A 6,197-nucleotide genomic window follows, 5' to 3' on the forward strand; every position below is an offset into this window, starting at 1 on the left:
ATGCTTAGTGTCGATCCTGACCCTTCCAAACCTGAGTTTTAAAGGTCTCCTAATCGTGGGTACACACTCCAAAGGCTGCCAAATCCACAGGTATAACAAAAGCCATTCTCCAGGACATTTCCCATTCCCTGTGCTTTACTACAGAAGTCCTATTTCTGCTCTGGGGGCTGCATACACATCTCCATCTGTTCCAACATTTTTTTAGCAGCCCCTTCCACTATCCTAGGCTGTTTCAAGCACCATCCAGCCTGGCCTTGGACACTTCCAGGGATCCAGGGGCAGCCACAGCTTCTCTGGGCACCCTGTGTCAGGGCCTTCCACCCCCACAGGGAGGAATTTGTCCCTAAAACTTATTTCTTCACTGAAAGAAGGGATGACAGCAGAAAGAGCTGCTCCAGAGCACTCCCAGTCATGCTGAGGGCTGAGTTTTTCTCCTGCTCACTTAACTGGGACAGAGAGAAAGGGACACCACATTCCTCTGAAAAGCAGGAGCTGAAGCCCAGCTCTTCCTCACAAATCAAACTGTATTTCTGGAGAACTCATTGCACCTGCTCTGTATTTATAGATGGGGAAAAGTCATGGAATGGAACCGTGGAGAAAATGGGGTGGGAAAATCAGATCTCAGCTATGCAACACTGCATTTTTCTGTGAACATATTAAAGAACATCTTCTATACCAAACCTAAGCCACGTCACTGAAGTTGTAAGGGGCTAAACCAGCTTCCTATCCAACCCAGAATTTCCCCAGCACATCTTTTAACAGGCTCTGAGAGATGTGCTCAAAATAAATTGAAAAAAAAAAACATGAAAGAAATTCACAGCAATCCTTCAGTGTCTTAAAAATCATAAGGGAAAGGCTCCTGAAAGGAAGATATTTAGGGCCTTGCAGGAGCTTTTTACATATCAGAACACATGCTGCTGTGAGACAGTTACCCAAACTGGCAAAGGCAGGCAATTCTGCCAGAGCAGGGACTGTGAAATCCATTCCTGGAACAGAGATAGCTGTGTTAATGAAAGCCATGGCACCCATGAAGTGAGCAAATTGAGTTTTAGCATCAGCTTTCCCATTTTCTGTCAGCACAACCTCTGCTCCCCACACAGGGATTGCTGTCTGCTCAGGAATGGCTCATTTCAGCAGAAACCCCAATTTCAGAGCAACAGGCTCTTCTGGGAAGCTCAGCTCCCAGCAGTGGCTCTCTGTGGTCAGATTTTGGAGGCCATCAGTGCTCCCATCCCTCCTGATGGGACAATCACCTGTGTGGGGCACAGGAAGACAGAATAAGAAGAATAACCTCATGCAAGAAGGGAATCATAGAATCCCAGAATGTTCTGTCTGGAAAGGACTTCTCATCCCCTTCCACTCCAGGACACCTTCCACTCAACCAGGTTGTTCCAAGCCCCATCCAGCCTGGCCTTGAGCATTCCCAGGGATCCAGGGGCAGCCACAGCTTCTCGGGACACACATCACTTCACACACACCTTGGGCTCCAGGAAGTGTCTTCCCAGTTTCAAGCCCACCTTGTTAATCCCAGTGGGATCTTGCCAGTGAGGCTGAGGACCCAACACAGTCAGTTCCCTGGTTTCCAATGCCTCCAAAGTCATTTCTTCCAAAGCCCATTTTCCCTATTCACCAACCCATCATAAAATACCTGCAAACACCCAACATTAAGAAACTGCTGGGAACACAGTGGGATTTGTGGCAGCAGAAGTGGCAGAGACATCACCAAATAGCTATGCAAAAAGCTCTATTTTTAAACCTTCGCCTTGGCTACCTATTAACTCCTTTCCTCCTGGGAAGAGGCACAGAGATTCCTCAGTTTGCAGACAGCAACAGCCCCAATTCCTGCCTTTTAACCTTTACGATTTGTTTTCATCTCCAGGAGGGAGAACTGCACCCCCTGGACTCCATCTCCAGGCCCGGCTGTGTTAGTTTTGGACAGATCCTGAGCTGTTTCATACTTGGCACTGGCAGGGATTTGTTTCACCAGCTGCTCAATAACAACACACCTGTAAGCAAGGCTGGGGCTGGGGGCTGCAGGGGGACTGGGCAGTTGGTTTAATTATCTCAGGGTGCCATGGTGATGTCGGCATGACCTCATGGTTTATTTTAGCTGGATGAGCTGGCAGGATGAAGAGCCTGTTTGCTCAGCTGGCTGTGCTCCTTGCAGGAGACCCACTGACCTGTGGGCTCAACCTCTGCTCCAAGGTGGGCACCTGCAGGTAGGAACTGCAGCCATTCACCCTTCCTTAATGAAGTAGTGTCTCTTCCCTGCTGATGGATGATCGATTCTCCTCTTGGAAAGCTGTGCTGAAAGCGGTCTGGGGTTTGGTTTGGCTTCCCGAGCTGATGAAAAGGATTTAATTCTCTCTTTTGGAAGTCTGTGCCTTCCTACAGCGAGCCAGGAAGCTACAAACCCAATGGCATCCACATAAAGACTGGGAAAACATCTCTGTGGCAAGCTGAAGGCTTGGGCAGGAAAATATGAGCCACATTTACGTAATAATTATAACTCACACTCGCACAGGACCTTTCAGCAGGGGATTAAAAAGCACTTTGCGAACATTATCGACCACAACTCTGCTCTGAGGTAGGTATGATTCCTCCTTTCTCTACAGGAGGAGAGAGGTGATTTTCCAGCCCAGATTTTGAGAAGGCAGTGAGCACATTTGGGGACTTCAGTGTTGGGATGCTGAAAAGGAAATCACAGGAGGTCTGATGATCGCACTAGATTCAGTGCCTGTGTTTCAGAGGTGACAGCTGGGGTTGGGATGATCAGAATCCTCCCAAACCTGCTCTAAAATCATAGAAAATCCCAACTTGGAAGGGACCCACAAGGACCACAGAGTCCCAGAATGATTTGGGTTGGAAGGGACCTTAAAGATCACCTTGGTTGTTCCAAGCCCTGTCCATCCTGGCCTTGAGCATTTTCAGGGATGGGGCAGCCACAGCTTCTCTGGAATCAACTCCAAATCCTATCCCTGCACAGGACAGCCCCAAAAATCCCTCCACATCTCTGTTCTGAGAAACTCAGCTATGGAGCTCATGCACCCAAAAGCAGTGGCCACTTTCACAAATAAAAACCTATAGTAAAAACTGAGATTAGAGTCCAGGAGTTGTAATTACCAAAGCTTTGGAATAAATGCACTATTTCAGCATTATTAATGTGCGAGCTAGGAGAAAAATAACATGGTTTTTATCACTCCTCATGCTTTAGGGAATAACCAGATGGACCATGGAGCACAGTTCATTCCATCCTCACTAATTTTTGAGCTTGCAAGTAAGATTAATAGATTTTTGCTCTCCCCACAAAATTTAACTACAGAATTGACGGATACCAAGCCACACTGGAGACAAAAGGAATTTGGGATCAACTCACAATGCTGAGATCACCTCTTCCCTCTTCCCTTGCAAATAGGACACAGTCAGGACAAGGGAGAAACGAGAAGCTGCCAACAGCTCTCCCAGGCCATCTCCTGGAGCCACAGCCACACCATGGCACTTGGAAAAAATCCATCACAGGCCCTGGAGAAGGAATGTTTCTTGGAAACCCTGAAAGGCTGTGGGAAAACTGACCTTCAGGAAAGGAGGAGAGGTGACCCTGAGGTGGCTGCAAGGGTTAATTCACTAGCCCTGCTCCAATGCAAACATGTACAGAGCTCAATTACTCTACCCACGTTTTAAAAGGACCATAAAACATATATTGCATTGGCAAGATAGCCAAAAGCACCCCTGGGATGTGTGCTCTGCGCTGCTTAAAGAGGCTTTGCTTGAGGTGATTTTTATTTTTTGGTTGGGTTGGGTTTGCTTTTTGCTTATCCAATCCATCTGCAGTGCTGTGAGGTATGTGCATAAGCTCTGGGAGATTAAAGAGCTTCTATCTAAGTGCTCTACTGACATAAACAGACCACAGTGGACCAAAGGAATCAAATTCCAAAGTATCTGAGGGTCTGTCTCCCACTGACTGCCAGCACAGCACACTCTCCTGCATCCCTAGAGCTGTGCCCAAATCAAGGCATGGACTCCGAAATCACTGCTGCTTTCCAACGTTTTGCTCTGGACCACTCCAGTCTCAGTGGTTCTCCCCAATCTCAGCCCAACTGCTCCTCAGGCATGCAAAGCAGCCTTAAAATGTGGCTGCATTCAGAGGAGTAACTGCATAAAAGTGACACCTCATCACCACCATCGTCCTCCCCGCGTGTTGCTGGTGAGTCACACTCTCTCCACTTGCAGAGCAGAAACACAAACACATGTTTTTACTCCTCTGACCAGCACGGTGCCAGTGCAGCTCGGGAAAAGCCCAGGAGGGTCTCCCTTAGCACGTGTTGTCATCACAAAACAACCAGCCCTGCAGTCCACATGGCAACAAAACAACTCCTTCCCACACAACACCCTCTGCTCTCACCAATTTCTTCTGCAGGTAGGGGAAGAGAGGCTCCAGGGGCCAGAAGGGGATTTTTAAGATGAAGAATAGACTGATGGAAGTGCTTTTAAAAGCATTCAAATGCTGGTGGCTGCAGCAATAGGGGTTGCAAAGCTCCAGATATTCACTAAGACCTTCATGAATTTGCAGGTTCAGAGGATGGCTGCTCCAGGTTTGATATCACTGCATTAGGCTGATCAGGAATAATATGCAAAGAGGGCTGATTAACTGTAGGAGCAGCTTTAATTGCCATCTGAGTAGGGAAACTGAGGCAAGAGCTCACAATTAGCAGACACCCAGGGTGATTTAAGAGGAGCTGAGAGCTCAATGCACAGAAGCACTGAGTGACATCAAATTACAGCCCTAAAACTGTACACAGGGGATTCTGCTTGAGCAGAGGATGCAACTGCTTCAATTTAGGTGAAACAGAAACACAAGGAGCCTCACAGTCCACATCCCCTGACAAAGCCATGTTCTCCTGCCCTGGGATTGAATGAAACAAGCTCTGGTGCTTTCCCACATCAGAGAGTGAGTGGTTGATGGTATCAGAAACCAAACTGAGGTCCCCTCAGTAACTTCCAAAAGGGCTCTGTGGGTAAAGCACAGCAACAAACCCCAGTTTTTGTTATAAAACACCTAATCCAGCCTTAGCCCACACCACAGAAAGCAGAATTTCACACATGGCCTTTGGTGAAGCTGGGAGAGTTGTAAGAGAAACACAAACTGGGGCCAGAGCAATCCTGGTGTTCTTAAAACTCCCTTTAACACAAACCCAAGGGCTGAGCCCAGACTTGCAGCCATGCAGCTACTCCAGGCTGGGGCCACCTTGCAGCCATGCCTCAGGAATTGCTTCCTGTGTTCACAGGGATCACAGGGGCACAGGTGGCACAGCTAAGCAGGGGAGATTCCCACCCTGGAAGTGTTGGACAGGGCTTGGAGCAACCTGAGACAGTGGAAGGTGTTCCTGCCCATGGCAGGGCATGGAACAAGATGATCTTTAAAGTCTTTTCCAAGCCAAACCATTTCATGTTCCACACTTCAGAGATACCCTCTGCTCGAGTTGAACTGAGTCACATGAGCTTAGTCATCCCTAAAATCCATCCAAAGTGTCTGTTTCTCTCCTAAGATGGTTTTATCTTGTAGTGCCAGGAACTACAACATCCTGGAAAAAGTCTTGAGAAAGAAGTTTTGCTTCAGCAAAACGCTTTGGACTTGCAAAACCTGACAAAACAAGCCCAGTTCAGCAACAAGAACATCCCCAGCTCTGCTGAAAACAAACCTTCCAGTCACTGACTAGAGTACCAGAACTGCAGGATTTTGGAATAGCTTTTAACAAGTAATACCTAATCTCTGACCTCATGGGGTGAGAGGAAACACCCCTGGTGCCCCCAAAACCTGGGGGGAATGCTCCAGGCAGAGTCCTGCCTTCAGATCCAGACAGAGCATTGCTGAAAAGCAAGGCAGAGCCAGGACCAGGCAGTTTTTCAGGCTGGAAATGACTACACTTGGACTCTTCTGACCTATACCTCACCATGTGTTTCTCTTCCTAATTTTGAACTCCCTCCTCTTGCCACAGAGGGTGGGCACTGATGGGATCCAGAGCCCAGATCAGGCACTGGCATCTCCTTGCAGATCATTCCAGCCAAAAATGGCACACAGGGCATGAGCTGTGATTAGGAAAAGCTGTTTCACAATGAAATACAGTTACAGGACAGCTGGTGGATTCTGCCAGGAAGAGTTTATTTTGTGCTTTTTTTTTTTTTTTTTAAGTAAAGTA

The sequence above is a fragment of the Lichenostomus cassidix genome, chromosome 24 (genome assembly GCF_008360975.1).
Source record: "Lichenostomus cassidix isolate B80296 chromosome 24, HeHo_3.0, whole genome shotgun sequence".
Classification (NCBI taxonomy): Eukaryota; Metazoa; Chordata; class Aves; order Passeriformes; family Meliphagidae; genus Lichenostomus; species Lichenostomus cassidix.